The following is a 23,135-nucleotide window of genomic DNA, read 5'->3' as shown; positions in this document are numbered from 1 at the left end:
AAGCCCCGGGGTCACAATTTCAGCAAAAATCTGACTTTTGGCAGTTCACTCAAAAATGGTTCCAAGAGCTTAAAAAGGCTCCCCTGAAAGGTTTGGCACTCGAAACAGAAGGCTTTTTATCACAGGACAAGAAATCAGCCCTCAAAAACATAACCGGCAGAAAATATTTTTTTGAAAAAATCCCTAAGCCCCGGCCGGGGTCACAATTTCAGCAAAAATCTGACTTTTGGCAATTCACTCAAAAATGGTAGCAGAAGCTTGCAAATGATCCCCTGAAAGCTTTGGCGATGGAAACAGAAGGCTTTTTATCACAGGACAAGAAATCAGCCCTCAAAAACGTAACCGGCAGAAAATATTTTTTTGAAAAAATCCCTAAGCCCCGGGGTCACAATTTCAGCAAAAATCTGACTTTTGGCAATTCACTCAAAAATGGTGCCAGAAGCTTGCAAGTGATCCCCTGAAAGCTTTGGCGATGGAAACAGAAGGCTTTTTATCACAGGACAAGAAATCAGCCCTCAAAAACTTAACCGGCAGAAAATATTTTTTTGAAAAAATCCCTAAGCCCCAGCCGGGGTCACAATTTCAGCAAAAATCTGACTTTTGGCAATTCACTCATAAATGGTGCCAGAAGCTTGCAAATGACCCCCTGAAAGATTTGGCGATGGAAACAGAAGGCTTCTTATCACAGGACAAGAAATCAGCCCTCAAAAACTTAACCGGCAGAAAATATTTTTTTGAAAAAATCCCTAAGCCCCGGGGTCACAATTTCAGCAAAAATCTGACTTTTGGCAGTTCACTCAAAAATGGTTCCAAGAGCTTAAAAATGCTCCCCTGAAAGGTTTGGCACTCGAAACAGAAGGCTTTTTATCACAGGACAAGAAATCAGCCCTCAAAAACTTAACCGGCAGAAAATAATTTTTTTGAAAAAATCCCTAAGACCCGGGGTCACAATTTCAGCAAAAATCTGACTTTTGGCAGTTCACTCAAAAATGGTTCCAAGAGCTTAAAAAGGCTCCCCTGAAAGGTTTGGCACTCGAAACAGAAGGCTTTTTATCACAGGACAAGAAATCAGCCCTCAAAAACTTAACCGGCAGAAAATATTTTTTTGAAAAAATCCCTAAGCCCCGGCCGGGGTCACAATTTCAGCAAAAATCTGACTTTTGGCAATTCACTCAAAAATGGTGCCAGGAGCTTGCAAATGATCCCCTGAAAGCTTTGGCGATGGAAACAGAAGGCTTTTTATCACAGGACAAGAAATCAGCCCTCAAAAACGTAACCGGCAGAAAATATTTTTTTGAAAAAATCCCTAAGCCCCGGGGTCACAATTTCAGCAAAAATCTGACTTTTGGCAATTCACTCAAAAATGGTGCCAGAAGCTTGCAAATGATCCCCTGAAAGCTTTGGCGATGGAAACAGAAGGCTTTTTATCACAGGACAAGAAATCAGCCCTCAAAAACTTAACCGGCAGAAAATATTTTTTTGAAAAAATCCCTAAGCCCCGGGGTCACAATTTCAGCAAAAATCTGACTTTTGGCAATGCACTCAAAAATGGTGCCAGAAGCTTGCAAATGATCCCCTGAAAGCTTTGGCGATGGAAACAGAAGGCTTTTTATCACAGGACAAGAAATCAGCCCTCAAAAACGTAACCGGCAGAAAATATATTTTTGAAAAAATCCCTAAGCCCCTGCCGGGGTCACAATTTCAGCAAAAATCTGACTTTTGGCAATTCACTCAAAAATGGTGCCAGAAGCTTGCAAATGATCCCCTGAAAGCTTTGGCGATGGAAACAGAAGGCTTTTTATCACAAGACAAGAAATCAGCCCTCAAAAACGTAACCGGCAGAAAATATTTTTTTGAAAAAATCCCTAAGCCCCGGGGTCACAATTTCAGCAAAAATCTGACTTTTGGCAATTCACTCAAAAATGGTGCCAGAAGCTTGCAAATGATCCCCTGAAAGCTTTGGCGATGGAAACAGAAGGCTTTTTATCACAGGACAAGAAATCAGCCCTCAAAAATGTAACCGGCAGAAAATATTCTTTTGAAAAAATCCCTAAGCCCCGGGGTCACAATTTCAGCAAAAATCTGACTTTTGGCAATTCACTCAAAAATGGTGCCAGAAGCTTGCAAATGATCCCCTGAAAGCTTTGGCGATGGAAACAGAAGGCTTTTTATCACAGGACAAGAAATCAGCCCTTAAAAATCTTAACCGGCAGAAAATATTTTTTTGAAAAAATCCCTAAGCCCCGGGGTCACAATTTCAGCAAAAATCTGACTTTTGGCAGTTCACTCAAAAATGGTTCCAAGAGCTTAAAAAGGCTCCCCTGAAAGGTTTGGCACTCAAAACAGAAGGCTTTTTATCACAGGACAAGAAATCAGCCCTCAAAAACATAACCGGCAGAAAATATTTTTTTGAAAAAATCCCTAAGCCCCGGCCGGGGTCACAATTTCAGCAAAAATCTGACTTTTGGCAATTCACTCAAAAATGGTAGCAGAAGCTTGCAAATGATCCCCTGAAAGCTTTGGCGATGGAAACAGAAGGCTTTTTATCACAGGACAAGAAATCAGCCCTCAAAAACGTAACCGGCAGAAAATATTTTTTTGAAAAAATCCCTAAGCCCCGGGGTCACAATTTCAGCAAAAATCTGACTTTTGGCAATTCACTCAAAAATGGTGCCAGAAGCTTGCAAGTGATCCCCTGAAAGCTTTGGCGATGGAAACAGAAGGCTTTTTATCACAGGACAAGAAATCAGCCCTCAAAAACTTAACCGGCAGAAAATATTTTTTTGAAAAAATCCCTAAGCCCCAGCCGGGGTCACAATTTCAGCAAAAATCTGACTTTTGGCAATTCACTCATAAATGGTGCCAGAAGCTTGCAAATGACCCCCTGAAAGATTTGGCGATGGAAACAGAAGGCTTTTTATCACAGGACAAGAAATCAGCCCTCAAAAACTTAACCGGCAGAAAATATTTTTTTGAAAAAATCCCTAAGCCCCGGGGTCACAATTTCAGCAAAAATCTGACTTTTGGCAGTTCACTCAAAAATGGTTCCAAGAGCTTAAAAATGCTCCCCTGAAAGGTTTGGCACTCGAAACAGAAGGCTTTTTATCACAGGACAAGAAATCAGCCCTCAAAAACTTAACCGGCAGAAAATAATTTTTTTGAAAAAATCCCTAAGACCCGGGGTCACAATTTCAGCAAAAATCTGACTTTTGGCAGTTCACTCAAAAATGGTTCCAAGAGCTTAAAAATGCTCCTCTGAAAGGTTTGGCACTCGAAACAGAAGGCTTTTTATCACAGGACAAGAAATCAGCCCTCAAAAACTTAACCGGCAGAAAATAATTTTTTTGAAAAAATCCCTAAGACCCGGGGTCACAATTTCAGCAAAAATCTGACTTTTGGCAGTTCACTCAAAAATGGTTCCAAGAGCTTAAAAAGGCTCCCCTGAAAGGTTTGGCACTCGAAACAGAAGGCTTTTTATCACAGGACAAGAAATCAGCCCTCAAAAACTTAACCGGCAGAAAATATTTTTTTGAAAAAATCCCTAAGCCCCGGCCGGGGTCACAATTTCAGCAAAAATCTGACTTTTGGCAATTCACTCAAAAATGGTGCCAGGAGCTTGCAAATGATCCCCTGAAAGCTTTGGCGATGGAAACAGAAGGCTTTTTATCACAGGACAAGAAATCAGCCCTCAAAAACGTAACCGGCAGAAAATATTTTTTTGAAAAAATCCCTAAGCCCCGGGGTCACAATTTCAGCAAAAATCTGACTTTTGGCAATTCACTCAAAAATGGTGCCAGAAGCTTGCAAATGATCCCCTGAAAGCTTTGGCGATGGAAACAGAAGGCTTTTTATCACAGGACAAGAAATCAGCCCTCAAAAACTTAACCGGCAGAAAATATTTTTTTGAAAAAATCCCTAAGCCCCGGGGTCACAATTTCAGCAAAAATCTGTCTTTTGGCAATGCACTCAAAAATGGTGCCAGAAGCTTGCAAATGATCCCCTGAAAGCTTTTGCGATGGAAACAGAAGGCTTTTTATCACAGGACAAGAAATCAGCCCTCAAAAACGTAACCGGCAGAAAATATATTTTTGAAAAAATCCCTAAGCCCCTGCCGGGGTCACAATTTCAGCAAAAATCTGACTTTTGGCAATTCACTCAAAAATGGTGCCAGAAGCTTGCAAATGATCCCCTGAAAGCTTTGGCGATGGAAACAGAAGGCTTTTTATCACAGGACAAGAAATCAGCCCTCAAAAACTTAACCGGCAGAAAATATTTTTTTGAAAAAATCCCTAAGCCCCGGGGTCACAATTTCAGCAAAAATCTGACTTTTGGCAATTCACTCAAAAATGCTGCCAGAAGCTTGCAAATCATTCCCTGAAAGCTTTGGCGATGGAAACAGAAGGCTTTTTATCACAGGACAAGAAATCAGCCCTCAAAAACTTAACCGGCAGAAAATATTTTTTTGAAAAAAATCCCTAAGCCCCGGGGTCACAATTTCAGCAAAAATCTGACTTTTGGCAATTCACTCAAAAATGGTGCCAGAAGCTTGCAAATGATCCCCTGAAGGCTTTGGCGATGGAAACAGAAGGCTTTTTATCACAGGACAAGAAATCAGCCCTCAAAAACTTAACCAGCAGAAAATATTTTTTTGAAAAAATCCCTAAGCCCCGGGGTCACAATTTCAGCAAAAATCTGACTTTTGGCAATTCACTCAAAAATGGTGCCAGAAGCTTGCAAATGATCCCCTGAAAGCTTTGGCGATGGAAACAGAAGGCTTTTTATCACAGGACAAGAAATCAGCCCTAAAAAACTTAACCGGCAGAAAATATTTTTTTGAAAAAATCCCTAAGCCCCGGGTCACAATTTCAGCAAAAATCTGACTTTTGGCAATTCACTCAAAAATGGTGCCAAAAGCTTTGGCGATGGAAACAGAAGGCTTTTTATCACAGGACAAGAAATCAGCCCTCAAAAACTTAACCGGCAGAAAATATTTTTTTGAAAAAATCCCTAAGCCCCGGGGTCACAATTTCAGCAAAAATCTGACTTTTGGCAATTCACTCAAAAATGGTGCCAGAAGCTTGCAAATGATCCCCTGAAAGCTTTGGCGATGGAAACAGAAGGCTTTTTATCACAGGACAAGAAATCAGCCCTCAAAAACGTAACCGGCAGAAAATATTTTTTTGAAAAAATCCCTAAGCCCCAGGGTCACAATTTCAGCAAAAATCTGACTTTTGGCAATTCACTCAAAAATGGTGCCAGAAGCTTGCAAATGATCCCCTGAAAGCTTTGGCGATGGAAACAGAAGGCTTTTTATCACAGGACAAGAAATCAGCCCTCAAAAACTTAACCGGCAGAAAATATTTTTTTGAAAAAATCCCTAAGCCACAATTTCAGCAAAAATCTGACTTTTGGCAATTCACTCAAAAATGGTGCCAACCGGTTGTAAATGCTCACCTGAAAGCTTTGGCGATGGAAACAGAAGGCTTTTTATCACAGGACAAGAAATCAGCCCTCAAAAACTTAACAGGCAGAAAATATTTTTTTGAAAAAACCCCTAAGCCCCGGGGTCACAATTTCAGCAAAAATCTGACTTTTGGCAATTCACTCAAAAATGGTGCCAGAAGCTTGCAAATGATCCCCTGAAAGCTTTGGCGATAGAAACAGAAGGCTTTTTATCACAGGACAAGAAATCAGCCCTCAAAAACTTAACCGGCAGAAAATATTTTTTTGAAAAAATCCCTAAGCCCCGGCCGGGGTCACAATTTCAGCAAAAATCTGACTTTTGGCAATTCACTCAAAAATGGTGCCAGAAGCTTGCAAATGCTCCCCTGAAAGCTTTGGCGATGGAAACAGAATGCTTTTTATCACAGGACAAGAAATCAGCCCTCAAAAACTTAACCGGCAGAAAATATTTTTTTGAAAAAATCCCTAAGCCCCGGGGTCACAATTTCAGCAAAAATCTGACTTTTGGCAATTCACTCAAAAATGCTGCCAGAAGCTTGCAAATCATCCCCTGAAAGCTTTGGCGATGGAAACAGAAGGCTTTTTATCACAGGACAAGAAATCAGCCCTCAAAAACTTAACCGGCAGAAAATATTTTTTTGAAAAAATCCCTAAGCCCCGGGGTCACAATTTCAGCAAAAATCTGACTTTTGGCAATTCACTCAAAAATGGTGCCAGAAGCTTGCAAATGATCCCCTGAAAGCTTTGGCGATGGAAACAGAAGGCTTTTTATCACAGGACAAGAAATCAGCCCTCAAAAACGTAACCGGCAGAAAATATTTTTTTGAAAAAATCCTTAAGCCCCGGGGTCACAATTTCAGCAAAAATCTGACTTTTGGCAGTTCACTCAAAAATGGTTCCAAGAGCTTAAAAATGCTCCCCTGAAAGGTTTGGCACTCGAAACAGAAGGCTTTTTATCACAGGACAAGAAATCAGCCCTCAAAAACTTAACCGGCAGAAAATATTTTTTTGAAAAAATCCCTAAGCCCCGGGGTCACAATTTCAGCAAAAATCTGACTTTTGGCAATTCACTCAAAAATGGTGCCAGAAGCTTGCAAATGATCCCCTGAAAGCTTTGGCGATGGAAACAGAAGGCTTTTTATCACAGGACAAGAAATCAGCCCTCAAAAACGTAACCGGCAGAAATTTTTTTTTGAAAAAATCTCTAAGCCCCGGGGTCACGATTTCAGCAAAAATCTGACTTTTGGCAGTTCACTCAAAAATGGTGCCAGAAGATTGCAAATGATCCCCTGAAAGCTTTGGCGATGGAAACAGAAGGCTTTTTATCACAGGACAAGAAATCAGCCCTCAAAAACTTAACCGGCAGAAAATATTTTATTGAAAAAATCCCAAAGCCCCGGGGTCACAATTTCAGCAAAAATCTGACTTTTGGCAATTCACTCAAAAATGGTGCCAGAAGCTTGCAAATGATCCCCTGAAAGCTTTGGCGATGGAAACAGAAGGCTTTTTATCACAGGACAAGAAATCAGCCCTCAAAAACGTAACCGGCAGAAAATATTTTTTTGAAAAAATCCCTAAGCCCCGGGGTCACAATTTCAGCAAAAATCTGACTTTTGGCAATTCACTCAAAAATGGTGCCAGAAGCTTGCAAATGATCCCCTGAAAGCTTTGGCGATGGAAACAGAAGGCTTTTTATCACAGGACAAGAAATCAGCCCTCAAAAACTTAACCGGCAGAAAATATTTTTTTGAAAAAATCCCTAAGCCACAATTTCAGCAAAAATCTGACTTTTGGCAATTCACTCAAAAATGGTGCCAACCGGTTGTAAATGCTCACCTGAAAGCTTTGGCGATGGAAACAGAAGGCTTTTTATCACAGGACAAGAAATCAGCCCTCAAAAACGTAACCGGCAGAAAATATTTTTTTGAAAAAATCCCTAAGCCCCGGGGTCACAATTTCAGCAAAAATCTGACTTTTGGCAATTCACTCAAAAATGGTGCCAGAAGCTTGCAAATGATCCCCTGAAAGCTTTGGCGATGGAAACAGAAGGCTTTTTATCACAGGACAAGAAATCAGCCCTCAAAAACGTAACCGGCAGAAATTTTTTTTTGAAAAAATCTCTAAGCCCCGGGGTCACGATTTCAGCAAAAATCTGACTTTTGGCAGTTCACTCAAAAATGGTTCCAAGAGCTTAAAAATGCTCCCCTGAAAGGTTTGGCACTCGAAAGAGAAGGCTTTTTATCACAGGACAAGAAATCAGCCCTCAAAAACTTAACCGGCAGAAAATATTTTTTTGAAAAAATCCCTAAGCCCCGGGGTCACAATTTTAGCAAAAATCTGACTTTTGGCAATTCACTCAAAAATGGTGCCAGAAGCTTGCAAATGACCCCCTGAAAGCTTTGGCAATGGAAACAGAAGGCTTTTTATCACAGCACAAGAAATCAGCCCTCAAAAACTTAACCGGCAGAAAATATTTTTTTGAAAAAATCCCTAAGCCCCGGGGTCACAATTTCAGCAAAAATCTGACTTTTGGCAGTTCACTCAAAAATGGTTCCAAGAGCTTAAAAATGCTCCCCTGAAAGGTTTGGCACTCGAAACAGAAGGCTTTTTATCACAGGACAAGAAATCAGCCCTCAAAAACTTAACCGGCAGAAAATATTTTTTTGAAAAAATCCCTAAGCCCCGGGGTCACAATTTCAGCAAAAATCTCACTTTTAGCAATTCACTCAAAAATGGTGCCAGAAGCTTGCAAATGACCCCCTGAAAGCTTTGGCGATGGAAACAGAAGGCTTTTTATCACAGGACAAGAAATCAGCCCTCAAAAACTTAACCGGCAGAAAATATTTTTTTGAAAAAATCCCTAAGCCCCGGGGTCACAATTTCAGCAAAAATCTGACTTTTAGCAGTTCACTCAAAAATGGTTCCAAGAGCTTAAAAATGCTCCCCTGAAAGGTTTGGCGATGGAAACAGAAGGCTTTTTATCACAGGACAAGAAATCAGCCCTCAAAAACTTAACCGGCAGAAAATATTTTTTTGAAAAAATCCCTAAGACCCGGGGTCACAATTTCAGCAAAAATCTGACTTTTGGCAATTCACTCAAAAATGGTGCCAGAAGCTTGCAAATGATCCCCTGAAAGCTTTGGCGATGGAAACAGAAGGCTTTTTATCACAGCACAAGAAATCAGCCCTCAAAAACTTAACCGGCAGAAATTTTTTTTTGAAAAAATCCCTAAGCCCCGGGGTCACAATTTCAGCAAAAATCTGACTTTGGGCAATTCACTCAAAAATGGTGCCAGAAGCTTGCAAATGATCCCCTGAAAGCTTTGGCGATGGAAATAGAAGGCTTTTTATCACAGGACAAGAAATCAGCCCTCAAAAACTTAACCGGCAGAAAATATTTTTTTGAAAAAATCCCTAAGCCCCGGGGTCACAATTTCAGCAAAAATCTGACTTTAGGCAATTCACTCAAAAATGGTGCCAGAAGCTTGCAAATGATCCCCTGAAAGCTTTGGCGATGGAAACAGAAGGCTTTTTATCACAGGACAAGAAATCAGCCCTCAAAAACTTAACCGGCAGAAAATATTTTTTTGAAAAAATCCCTAAGCCCCGGGGTCACAATTTCAGCAAAAATCTGACTTTTGGCAATTCACTCAAAAATGGTGCCAGAAGCTTGCAAATGATCCCCTGAAAGCTTTGGCGATGGAAACAGAAGGCTTTTTATCACAGGACAAGAAATCAGCCCTCAAAAACTTAACCGGCAGAAAATATTTTTTTGAAAAAATCCCTAAGCCCCAGCCGGGGTCACAATTTCAGCAAAAATCTGACTTTTGGCAATTCACTCAAAAATGGTGCCAGAAGCTTGCAAATGATCCCCTGAAAGCTTTGGCGATGGAAACAGAAGGCTTTTTATCACAGGACAAGAAATCAGCCCTCAAAAACTTAACCGGCAGAAAATATTTTTTTGAAAAAATCCCTAAGCCCCAGCCGGGGTCACAATTTCAACAAAAATCTGACTTTTGGCAATTCACTCAAAAATGGTGCCAGAAGCTTGCAAATGATCCCCTGAAAGCTTTGGCGATGGAAACAGAAGGCTTTTTATCACAGGACAAGAAATCAGCCCTCAAAAACTTAACCGGCAGAAAATATTTTTTTGAAAAAATCCCTAAGCCCCAGCCGGGGTCACAGTTTCAGCAAAAATCTGACTTTTGACAATTCACTCAAAAATGGTGCCAGAAGCTTGCAAATGATCCCCTGAAAGCTTTGGCGATGGAAACAGAAGGCTTTTTATCACAGGACAAGAAATCAGCCCTCAAAAACTTAACCGGCAGAAAATATTTTTTTGAAAAAATCCCTAAGCCCCAGCCGGGGTCACAATTTCAGCAAAAATCTGACTTTTGGCAATTCACTCAAAAATGGTGCCAGAAGCTTGCAAATGATCCCCTGAAAGCTTTGGCGATGGAAACAGAAGGCTTTTTATCACAGGACAAGAAATCAGCCCTCAAAAACTTAACCGGCAGAAAATATTTTTTTGAAAAAATCCCTAAGCCCCAGCCGGGGTCACAATTTCAGCAAAAATCTGACTTTTGGCAATTCACTCAAAAATGGTGCCAGAAGCTTGCAAATGATCCCCTGAAAGCTTTGGCGATGGAAACAGAAGGCTTTTTATCACAGGACAAGAAATCAGCCCTCAAAAACTTAACCGGCAGAAAATATTTTTTTGAAAAAATCCCTAAGCCCCAGCCGGGGTCACAATTTCAACAAAAATCTGACTTTTGGCAATTCACTCAAAAATGGTGCCAGAAGCTTGCAAATGATCCCCTGAAAGCTTTGGCGATGGAAACAGAAGGCTTTTTATCACAGGACAAGAAATCAGCCCTCAAAAACGTAACCGGCAGAAAATATTTTTTTGAAAAAATCCCTAAGCCCCAGCCGGGGTCACAATTTCAGCAAAAATCTGACTTTTGGCAATTCACTCAAAAATGGTGCCAGAAGCTTGCAAATGATCCCCTGAAAGCTTTGGCGATGGAAACAGAAGGCTTTTTATCACAGGACAAGAAATCAGCCCTCAAAAACTTAACCGGCAGAAAATATTTTTTTGAAAAAATCCCTAAGCCCCGGGGTCACAATTTCAGCAAAAATCTGACTTTTGGCAATTCACTCAAAAATGGTGCCAGAAGCTTTCAAATGACCCCCTGAAAGCTTTGGCAATGGAAACAGAAGGCTTTTTATCACAGGACAAGAAATCAGTCCTCAAAAACTTAACCGGCAGAAAATATTTTTTTGAAAAAATCCCTATGCCCCGGGGTCACAATTTCAGCAAAAATCTGACTTTTGGCAGTTCACTCAAAAATGGTTCCAAGAGCTTAAAAAGGCTCCCCTGAAAGGTTTGGAACTCGAAACAGAAGGTTTTTTATCACAGGACAAGAAATCAGCCCTCAAAAACTTAACCGGCAGAAAATATTTTTTTGAAAAAATCCTTAAGCCCCGGGGTCACAATTTCAGCAATAATCTGACTTTTGGCAATTCACGCAAAAATGGTGCCAGAAGCTTGCAAATGATCCCCTGAAAGCTTTGGTGATGGAAACAGAAGGCTTTTTATCACAGGACAAGAAATCAGCCCTCAAAAACTTAACCGGCAGAAAATATTTTTTTGAAAAAATCCTTAAGCCCCGGGGTCACAATTTCAGCAATAATCTGACTTTTGGCAATTCACGCAAAAATGGTGCCAGAAGCTTGCAAATGATCCCCTGAAAGCTTTGGTAATGGAAACAGAAGGCTTTTTATCACAGGACAAGAAATCAGCCCTCAAAAACTTAACCGGCAGAAAATATTTTTTTGAAAAAATCCTTAAGCCCCGGGGTCACAATTTCAGCAAAAATCTGACTTTTGGCAATTCACTCAAAAATGGTGCCAGAAGCTTGCAAATGATCCCCTGAAAGCTTTGGCGATGGAAACAGAAGGCTTTTTATCACAGGACAAGAAATCAGTCCTCAAAAACTTAACCGGCAGAAAATATTTTTTTGAAAAAATCCCTAAGCCCCGGGGTCACAATTTCAGCAAAAATCCGACTTTTGGCAGTTCACTCAAAAATGGTTCCAAGAGCTTAAAAAGGCCCCCCTGAAAGGTTTGGAACTCGAAACAGAAGGTTTTTTATCACAGGACAAGAAATCAGACCTCAAAAACTTAACCGGCAGAAAATATTTTTCGAAAAAATCCCTAAGCCCCGGGGTCACAATTTCAGCAAAAATCTGACTTTTGGCAATTCACTCAAAAATGGTGCCAGAAGCTTGCAAATGATCCCCTGAAAGCTTTGGCGATGGAAACAGAAGGCTTTTTATCACAGGACAAGAAATCAGCCCTCAAAAACTTAACCGGCAGAAAATATTTTTTTGAAAAAATCCCTAAGCCCCGGGGTCACAATTTCAGCAAAAATCTGACTTTTGGCAATTCACTCAAAAATGGTGCCAGAAGCTTGCAAATGATCCCCTGAAAGCTTTGGCGATGGAAACAGAAGGCTTTTTATCACAGGACAAGAAATCAGCCCTCAAAAACGTAACCGGCAGAAAATATTTTTTTGAAAAAATCCCTAAGCCCCGGCCGGGGTCACAATTTCAGCAAAAATCTGACTTTTGGCAATTCACTCAAAAATGGTTCCAAGAGTTTAAAAATGCTCCCCTGAAAGCTTTGGCGATGGAAACAGAAGGCTTTTTATCACAGCACAAGAAATCAGCCCTCAAAAACTTAACCGGCAGAAAATCTTGTTTTGAAAAAATCCCTAAGCCCCGGGGTCACAATTTCAGCAAAAATCTGACTTTTGGCAATTCACTCAAAAATGGTGCCAGAAGCTTGCAAATGATCCCCTGAAAGCCTTGGCGATAGAAACAGAAGGCTTTTTATCACAGCACAAGAAATCAGCCCTCAAAAACTTAACCGGCAGAAAATATTTTTTTGAAAAAACCCCTAAGCCCCGGCCGGGGTCACAATTTCAGCAAAAATCTGACTTTTGGCAATTCACTCAAAAATGGTGCCAGAAGCTTGCAAATGATCCCCTGAAAGCTTTGGCGATGGAAACAGAAGGCTTTTTATCACAGGACAAGAAATCAGCCCTCAAAAACTTAACCGGCAGAAAATATTTTTTTGAAAAAATCCGTAAGCCCCGGGGTCACAATTTCAGCAAAAATCTGACTTTTGGCAATTCACTCAAAAATGGTGCCAGAAGCTTTCAAATGACCCCCTGAAAGCTTTGGCAATGGAAACAGAAGGCTTTTTATCACAGGACAAGAAATCAGCCCTCAAAAACTTAACCGGCAGAAAATATTTTTTTGAAAAAATCCCTAAGCCCCGGGGTCACAATTTCAGCAAAAATCTGACTTTTGGCAATTCACTCAAAAATGGTGCCAGAAGCTTGCAAATGATCCCCTGAAAGCTTTGGTGATGGAAACAGAAGGCTTTTTATCACAGGACAAGAAATCAGCCCTCAAAAACGTAACCGGCAGAAAATATTTTTTTGAAAAAATCCTTAAGCCCCGGCCGGGGTCACAATTTCAGCAAAAATCTGACTTTTGGCAATTCACTCAAAAATGGTGCCAGAAGCTTGCAAATGATCCCCTGAAAGCTTTGGCGATGGAAACAGAAGGCTTTTTATCACAGGACAAGAAATCAGCCCTCAAAAACTTAACCGGCAGAAAATCTTGTTTTGAAAAAATCCCTAAGCCCCGGGGTCACAGTTTCAGCAAAAATCTGACTTTTGGCAATTCACTCAAAAATGGTGCCAGAAGCTTGCAAATGATCCCCTGAAAGCTTTGGCGATGGAAACAGAAGGCTTTTTATCACAGGACAAGAAATCAGCCCTCAAAAACGTAACCGGCAGAAAATATTTTTTTGAAAAAATCCCTAAGCCCCGGCCGGGGTCACAATTTCAGCAAAAATCTGACTTTTGGCAATTCACTCAAAAATGGTGCCAGAAGCTTGCAAATGATCCCCTGAAAGCTTTGGCGATGGAAACAGAAGGCTTTTTATCACAGGACAAGAAATCAGCCCTCAAAAACTTAACCGGCAGAAAATCTTGTTTTGAAAAAATCCCTAAGCCCCGGGGTCACAATTTCAGCAAAAATCTGACTTTTGGCAGTTCACTCAAAAATGGTTCCAAGAGTTTAAAAATGCTCCCCTGAAAGCTTTGGCGATGGAAACAGAAGGCTTTTTATCACAGCACAAGAAATCAGCCCTCAAAAACTTAACAGGCAGAAAATATTTTTTTGAAAAAACCCCTAAGCCCCGGGGTCACAATTTCAGCAAAAATCTGACTTTTGGCAATTCACTCAAAAATGGTGCCAGAAGCTTGCAAATGATCCCCTGAAAGCCTTGGCGATAGAAACAGAAGGCTTTTTATCACAGGACAAGAAATCAGCCCTCAAAAACTTAACCGGCAGAAAATATTTTTTTGAAAAAATCCCTAAGCCCCGGCCGGGGTCACAATTTCAGCAAAAATCTGACTTTTGGCAGTTCACTCAAAAATGGTTCCAAGAGCTTAAAAAGGCTCCCCTGAAAGGTTTGGCACTCGAAACAGAAGGTTTTTTATCACAGGACAAGAAATCAGCCCTCAAAAACTTAACCGGCAGAATTTTTTTTTTGAAAAAATCCCTAAGCCCCGGGGTCACAATTTCAGCAAAAATCTGACTTTTGGCAATTCACTCAAAAATGGTGCCAGAAGCTTGAAAATGATCCCCTGAAAGCTTTGGCGATGGAAACAGAAGGCTTTTTATCACAGGACAAGAAATCAGCCCTCAAAAACTTAACCGGCAGAAAATATTTTTTTGAAAAAATCCCTAAGCCCCAGCCGGGGTCACAATTTCAGCAAAAATCTGACTTTTGGCAATTCACTCAAAAATGGTGCCAGAAGCTTGCAAATGATCCCCTGAAAGCTTTGGCGATGGAAACAGAAGGCTTTTTATCACAGGACAAGAAATCAGCCCTCAAAAACTTAACCGGCAGAAAATATTTTTTTGAAAAAATCCCTAAGCCCCGTGGTCACAATTTCAGCAAAAATCTGACTTTTGGCAATTCACTCAAAAATGGTGCCAGAAGCTTTCAAATGACCCCCTGAAAGCTTTGGCAATGGAAACAGAAGGCTTTTTATCACAGGACAAGAAATCAGTCCTCAAAAACTTAACCGGCAGAAAATATTTTTTTGAAAAAATCCCTAAGCCCCGGGGTCACAATTTCAGCAAAAATCTGACTTTTGGCAGTTCACTCAAAAATGGTTCCAAGAGCTTAAAAAGGCTCCCCTGAAAGGTTTGGAACTCGAAACAGAAGGTTTTTTATCACAGGACAAGAAATCAGCCCTCAAAAACTTAACCGGCAGAAAATATTTTTTTGAAAAAATCCCTAAGCCCCGGGGTCACAATTTCAGCAAAAATCTGACTTTTGGCAATTCACTCAAAAATGGTGCCAGAAGCTTGCAAATGATCCCCTGAAAGCTTTGGCGATGGAAACAGAAGGCTTTTTATCACAGGACAAGAAATCAGCCCTCAAAAACTTAACCGGCAGAAAATATTTTTTTGAAAAACCCGGGGTCACAATTTCAGCAAAAATCTGACTTTTGGCAATTCACTCAAAAATGGTGCCAGAAGCTTTCAAATGACCCCCTGAAAGGTTTGGCACTCGAAACAGAAGGCTTTTTATCACAGGACAAGAAATCAGCCCTCAAAAACTTAACCGGCAGAAAATATTTTTTTGAAAAAATCCCTAAGCCCCGGGGTCACAATTTCAGCAAAAATCTGACTTTTGGCAATTCACTCAAAAATGGTGCCAGAAGCTTGCAAATGATCCCCTGAAAGCTTTGGTGATGGAAACAGAAGGCTTTTTATCACAGGACAAGAAATCAGCCCTCAAAAACTTAACCGGCAGAAAATATTTTTTTGAAAAAATCCTTAAGCCCCGGGGTCACAATTTCAGCAAAAATCTGACTTTTGGCAATTCACTCAAAAATGGTGCCAGAAGCTTGCAAATGATCCCCTGAAAGCTTTGGCGATGGAAACAGAAGGCTTTTTATCACAGGACAAGAAATCAGTCCTCAAAAACTTAACCGGTAGAAAATATTTTTTTGAAAAAATCCCTAAGCCCCGGGGTCACAATTTCAGCAAAAATCTGCCTTTGGCAGTTCACTCAAAAATGGTTCCAAGAGCTTAAAAAGGCTCCCCTGAAAGGTTTGGAACTCGAAACAGAAGGTTTTTTATCACAGGACAAGAAATCAGCCTTCAAAAACTTAACCGGCAGAAAATATTTTTTTGAAAAAATCCCTAAGCCCCGGGGTCACAATTTCAGCAATAATCTGACTTTTGGCAATTATCGCAAAAATGGTGCCAGAAGCTTGCAAATGATCCCCTGAAAGCTTTGGTGATGGAAACAGAAGGCTTTTTATCACAGGACAAGAAATCAGCCCTCAAAAACTTAACCGGCAGAAAATATTTTTTTGAAAAAATCCTTAAGCCCCGGGGTCACAATTTCAGCAAAAATCTGACTTTTGGCAATTCACTCAAAAATGGTGCCAGAAGCTTGCAAATGATCCCCTGAAAGCTTTGGCGATGGAAACAGAAGGCTTTTTATCACAGGACAAGAAATCAGCCCTCAAAAACTTAACCGGCAGAAAATATTTTTTTGAAAAAATCCCTAAGCCCCGGGGTCACAATTTCAGCAAAAATCTGACTTTTGGCAATTCACTCAAAAATGGTGCCAGAAGCTTGCAAATGATCCCCTGAAAGCTTTGGCGATGGAAACAGAAGGCTTTTTATCACAGGACAAGAAATCAGCCCTCAAAAACTTAACCGGCAGAAAATCTTGTTCTGAAAAAATCCCTAAGCCCCGGGGTCACAGTTTCAGCAAAAATCTGACTTTTGGCAATTCAGTCAAAAATGGTGCCAGAAGCTTTCAAATGACCCCCTGAAAGCTTTGGCAATGGAAACAGAAGGCTTTTTATCACAGGACAAGAAATCAGCCCTCAAAAACTTAACCGGCAGAAAATATTTTTTTGAAAAAATCCCTAAGCCTCGGGGTCACAATTTCAGCAAAAATCTGACTTTTGGCAGTTCACTCAAAAATGGTTCCAAGAGCTTAAAAAGGCTCCCCTGAAAGGTTTGGCACTCGAAACAGAAGGTTTTTTATCACAGGACAAGAAATCAGCCCTCAAAAACTTAACCGGCAGAAAATATTTTTTTGAAAAAATCTTTAAGCCCCGGGGTCACAATTTCAGCAAAAATCTGACTTTTGGCAATTCACTCAAAAATGGTGCCAGAAGCTTGCAAATGATCCCCTGAAAGCTTTGGCGATGGAAACAGAAGGCTTTTTATCACAGGACAAGAAATCAGCCCTCAAAAACTTAACCGGCAGAAAATATTTTTTTTGAAAAAATCCCTAAGCCCCAGCCGGGGTCCCAATTTCAGCAAAAATCTGACTTTTGGCAATTCACTCAAAAATGGTGCCAGAAGCTTGCAAATGATCCCCTGAAAGCTTTGGCGATAGAAACAGAAGGCTTTTTATCACAGGACAAGAAATCAGCCCTCAAAAACTTAACCGGCAGAAAATCTTGTTTTGAAAAAATCCCTAAGCCCCGGGGTCACAATTTCAGCAAAAATCTGACTTTTGGCAATTCACTCAAAAATGGTGCCAGAAGCTTGCAAATGATGCCCTGAAAGCTTTGGGGATGGAAACAGAAGGCTTTTTATCACAGGACAAGAAATCAGCCCTCAAAAACTTAACCGGCAGAAAATCTTGTTTTGAAAAAATCCCTAAGCCCCGGCCGGGGTCACAATTTCAGCAAAAATCTGACTTTTGGCAATTCACTCAAAAATGTTTCCAAGAGTTTAAAAATGCTCCCCTGAAAGCTTTGGCGATGGAAACAGAAGGCTTTTTATCACAGGACAAGAAATCAGCCCTCAAAAACTTAACCGGCAGAAAATATTTTTTTGAAAAAATCCCTAAGCCCCGGCCGGGGTCACAATTTCAGCAAAAATCTGACTTTTGGCAATTCACTCAAAAATGGTGCCAACCGGTTGTAAATGCTCACCTGAAAGCTTTGGCGATGGAAACAGAAGGCTTTTTATCACAGGACAAGAAATCAGCCCTCAAAAACTTAACCGGCAGAAAATATTTTTTTGAAAAAATCCCTAAGCCCCGGGGTCACAATTTCAGCAAAAATCTGACTTTTGGCAATTCACTGAAAAATGGTGCCAGAAGCTTGCAAATGATCCCCTGAAAGCTTTGGCGATGGAAACAGAAGACTTTTTATCACAGGACAAGAAATCAGCCCTCAAAAACTTAACCGGCAGAAAATATTTTTTTGGAAAAAATCCCTAAGCCCCGGCCGGGGTCACAATTTCAGCAAAAATCTGACTTTTGGCAATTCACTCAAAAATGGTGCCAACCTGTTGTAAATGCTCACCTGAAAGCTTTGGCGATGGAAACAGAAGGATTTTTATCACAGGACAAGAAATCAGCCCTCAAAAACTTAAACGGCAGAAAATATTTTTTTGAAAAAATCCCTAAGCCCCGCGGTCACAATTTCAGCAAAAATGTGACTTTTGGCAATTCACTCAAAAATGGTGCCAGAAGCTTGCAAATGATCCCCTGAAAGCTTTGGCGATGGAAACAGAAGGCTTTTTATCACAGGACAAGAAATCAGCCCTCAAAAACTTAACCGGCAGAAAATATTTTTTTGAAAAAATCCCTAAGCCCCGGGGTCACAATTTCAGCAAAAATCTGACTTTTGGCAATTCAGTCAAAAATAGTGCCAGAAGCTTTCAAATGACCCCCTGAAAGCTTTGGCAATGGAAACAGAAGGCTTTTTATCACAGGACAAGAAATCAGTCCTCAAAAACTTAACCGGCAGAAAATATTTTTTTGAAAAAATCCCTAAGCCTCGGGGTCACAATTTCAGCAAAAATCTGACTTTTGGCAGTTCACTCAAAAATGGTTCCAAGAGCTTAAAAAGGCTCCCCTGAAAGGTTTGGCACTCGAAACAGAAGGTTTTTTATCACAGGACAAGAAATCAGCCCTCAAAAACTTAACCGGCAGAAAATATTTTTTTGAAAAAATCCTTAAGCCCCGGGGTCACAATTTCAGCAAAAATCTGACTTTTGGCAATTCACTCAAAAATGGTGCCAGAAGCTTGCAAATGATCCCCTGAAAGCTTTGGCGATGGAAACAGAAGGCTTTTTATCACAGGACAAGAAATCAGCCCTCAAAAACTTAACCGGCAGAAAATATTTTTTTGAAAAAATCCCTAAGCCCAAGCCGGGGTCCCAATTTCAGCAAAAATCTGACTTTTGGCAATTCACTCAAAAATGGTGCCAGAAGCTTGCAAATGATCCCCTGAAAGCTTTGGCGATGGAAACAGAAGGCTTTTTATCACAGGACAAGAAATCAGCCCTCAAAAACTTAACCGGCAGAAAATATTTTTTTGAAAAAATCCCTAAGCCCCGGGGTCACAATTTCAGCAAAAATCTGACTTTTGGCAATTCACTCAAAAATGGTGCCAGAAGCTTGCAAATGATCCCCTGAAAGCTTTGGCGATGGAAACAGAAGGCTTTTTATCACAGGACAAGAAATCAGCCCTCAAAAACTTAACCGGCAGAAAATATTTTTTTGAAAAAATCCTTAAGCCCCGGGGTCACAATTTCAGCAAAAATCTGACTTTTGGCAATTCACTCAAAAATGGTGCCAGAAGCTTGCAAATGATCCCCTGAAAGCTTTGGCGATGGAAACAGAAGGCTTTTTATCACAGGACAAGAAATCAGCCCTCAAAAACTTAACCGGCAGAAAATATTTTTTTGAAAAAATCCCTAAGCCCCAGCCGGGGTCCCAATTTCAGCAAAAATCTGACTTTTGGCAATTCACTCAAAAATGGTGCCAGAAGCTTGCAAATGATCCCCTGAAAGCTTTGGCGATGGAAACAGAAGGCTTTTTATCACAGGACAAGAAATCAGCCCTCAAAAACTTAACCGGCAGAAAATATTTTTTTGAAAAAATCCCTAAGCCCCAGCCGGGGTCACAATTTCAGCAAAAATCTGACTTTTGGCAATTCACTCAAAAATGGTGCCAGAAGCTTGCAAATGATCCCCTGAAAGCTTTGGCGATGGAAACAGAAGGCTTTTTATCACAGGACAAGAAATCAGCCCTCAAAAACTTAACCGGCAGAAAATATTTTTTTGAAAAAATCCCTAAGCCCCGGCCGGGGTCACAATTTCAGCAAAAATCTGACTTTTGGCAATTCACTCAAAAATGGTGCCAACCGGTTGTAAATGCTCACCTGAAAGCTTTGGCGATGGAAACAGAAGGATTTTTATCACAGGACAAGAAATCAGCCCTCAAAAACGTAACCGGCAGAAAATATTTTTTTGAAAAAATCCCTAAGCCCCGGCCGGGGTCACAATTTCAGCAAAAATCTGACTTTTGGCAATTCACTCAAAAATGGTGCCAGAAGCTTGCAAATGATCCCCTGAAAGTTTTGGCGATGGAAACAGAAGGCTTTTTATCACAGGACAAGAAATCAGCCCTCAAAAACTTAACCGCCAGAAAATCTTGTTTTGAAAAAATCCCTAAGCCCCGGGGTCAAAATTTCAGCAAAAATCTGACTTTTGGCAGTTCACTCAAAAATGTTTCCAAGAGTTTAAAAATGCTCCCCTGAAAGCTTTGGCGATGGAAACAGAAGGCTTTTTATCACAGGACAAGAAATCAGCCCTCAAAAACTTAACCGGCAGAAAATATTTTTTTGAAAAAATCCCTAAGCCCCGGCCGGGGTCACAATTTCAGCAAAAATCTGACTTTTGGCAATTCACTCAAAAATGGTGCCAACCGGTTGTAAATGCTCACCTGAAAGCTTTGGCGATGGAAACAGAAGGATTTTTATCACAGGACAAGAAATCAGCCCTCAAAAACTTAAACGGCAGAAAATATTTTTTTGAAAAAATCCCTAAGCCCCGGGGTCACAATTTCAGCAAAAATCTGACTTTTGGCAATTCACTGAAAAATGGTGCCAGAAGCTTGAAAATGATCCCCTGAAAGCTTTGGCGATGGAAACATAAGGCTTTTTATCACAGGACAAGAAATCAGCCCTCAAAAACTTAACCGGCGAAAAATATTTTTTTGAAAAAATCCCTAAGCCCCGGGGTCACAATTTCAGCAAAAATCTGACTTTTGGCAATTCACTCAAAAATGGTTCCAAGAGTTTAAAAATGCACCCCTGAAACGTTTGACACTTGAAACAGAAGGCTTTTTATCACAGGACAGGAAATCAGCCATCAAAAACTTAACAGACAGAAAATATTTTTTTGAAAAAATCCCTAAGCCCCGGGGTCACAATTTCAGCAAAAATCTGACTTTTGGCAATTCACTCAAAAATGGTGCCAGAAGCTTGCAAATGATACCCTGAAAGCTTTGGCGATGGAAACAGAAGGCTTTTTATCACAGGACAAGAAATCAGCCCTCAAAAACTTAACCGGCCGAAAATATTTTTTTGAAAAAATCCCTAAGCCCCGGGGTCACAATTTCAGCAAAAATCTGACTTTTGGCAATTCACTCAAAAATGGTGCCAGAAGCTTGCAAATGATCCCCGGAAAGCTTTGGCGACGGAAACAGAAGGCTTTTTATCACAGGACAAGAAATCAGCCCTCAAAAACTTAACCGGCAGAAAATATTTTTTTGAAAAAATCCCTAAGCCCCGGGGTCACAATTTCAGCAAAAATCTGACTTTTGGCAATTCACTCAAAAATGGTGCCAGAAGCTTGCAAATGATCCCCGGAAAGCTTTGGCGATGGAAACAGAAGGCTTTTTATCACAGGACAAGAAATCAGCCCTCAAAAACTTAACCGGCAGAAAATATTTTTTTGAAAAAATCCCTAAGCCCCGGGGTCACAATTTCAGCAAAAAATCTGACTTTTGGCAATTCACTCAAAAACGGTGCCAACCGGTTGTAAATGCTCACCTGAAAGCTTTGGCGATGGAAACAGAAGGCTTTTTATCACAGGACAAGAAATCAGCCCTCAAAAACTTAACCGGCGGAAAATATTTTTTTGAAAAAATCCCTAAGCCCCGGGGTCACAATTTCAGCAAAAATCTGACTTTTGGCAATTCACTCAAAAATGGTGCCAGAAGCTTGCAAATGATCCCCTGAAAGCTTTGGCGATGGAAACAGAAGGCTTTTTATCACAGGACAAGAAATCAGCCCTCAAAAACGTAACCGGCAGAAAATATTTTTTTGAAAAAATCCCTAAGCCCCGGGGTCACAATTTCAGCAATAATCTGACTTTTGGCAATTCACGCGAAAATGGTGCCAGAAGCTTGCAAATGATCCCCTGAAAGCTTTGGCGATGGAAACAGAAGGCTTTTTATCACAAGACGAGAAATCAGCCCTCAAAAACGTAACCGGCAGAAAATATTTTTTTGAAAAAATCCCTAAGGCCCGGGGTCACAATTTCAGCAAAAATCTGACTTTTGGCAGTTCACTCAAAAATGGTTCCAAGTGTTTAAAAAGGTTCCCCTGAAAGGTTTGGCACTCGAAACAGAAGGCTTTTTATCACAGGACAAGAAATCAGCCCTCAAAAACTTAACCGGCAGAAAATATTTTTTTGAAAAAATCCCTAAGCCCCGGCCGGGGTCACAATTTCAGCAAAAATCTGACTTTTGGCAATTCACTCAAAAATGGTAGCAGAAGCTTGCAAATGATCCCCTGAAAGCTTTGGCGATGGAAACAGAAGGCTTTTTATCACAGGACAAGAAATCAGCCCTCAAAAACGTAACCGGCAGAAAATATTTTTTTGAAAAAATCCCTAAGCCCCGGGGTCACAATTTCAGCAATAATCTGACTTTTGGCAGTTCACTCAAAAATGGTTCCAAGAGCTTAAAAAGGCTCCCCTGAAAGGTTTGGCACTCGAAACAGAAGGCTTTTTATCACAGGACAAGAAATCAGCCCTCAAAAACTTAACCGGCAGAAAATATTTTTTTGAAAAAATCCCTAAGCCCCGGCCGGGGTCACAATTTCAGCAAAAATCTGACTTTTGGCAATTTACTCAAAAATGGTGCCAGAAGCTTGAAAATGATCCCCTGAAAGCTTTGGCGATGGAAACAGAAGGCTTTTTATCACAGGACAAGAAATCAGCCCTTAAAAATCTTAACCGGCAGAAAATATTTTTTTGAAAAAATCCCTAAGCCCCGGGGTCACAATTTCAGCAAAAATCTGACTTTTGGCAGTTCACTCAAAAATGGTTCCAAGAGCTTAAAAAGGCTCCCCTGAAAGGTTTGGCACTCGAAACAGAAGGCTTTTTATCACAGGACAAGAAATCAGCCCTCAAAAACTTAAACGGCAGAAAATATTTTTTTGAAAAAATCCCTAAGCCCCGGGGTCACAATTTCAGCAAAAATCTGACTTTTGGCAATTCACTCAAAAATGGTGCCAGAAGCTTGCAAATGATCCCCTGAAAGCTTTGGCGATGGAAACAGAAGGCTTTTTATCACAGGACAAGAAATCAGCCCTCAAAAACGTAACCGGCAGAAAATATTTTTTTGAAAAAATCCCTAAGCCCCGGGGTCACAATTTCAGCAAAAATCTGACTTTTGGCAATTCACTCAAAAATGGTGCCAGAAGCTTGCAAATGATACCCTGAAAGCTTTGGCGATGGAAA

The sequence above is a fragment of the Podarcis vaucheri genome (assembly GCF_965113315.1).
Source record: "Podarcis vaucheri genome assembly, chromosome: 9".
Taxonomy (NCBI): Eukaryota; Metazoa; Chordata; class Lepidosauria; order Squamata; family Lacertidae; genus Podarcis; species Podarcis vaucheri.
Note: the sequence above shows the minus strand (reverse complement) of the source record.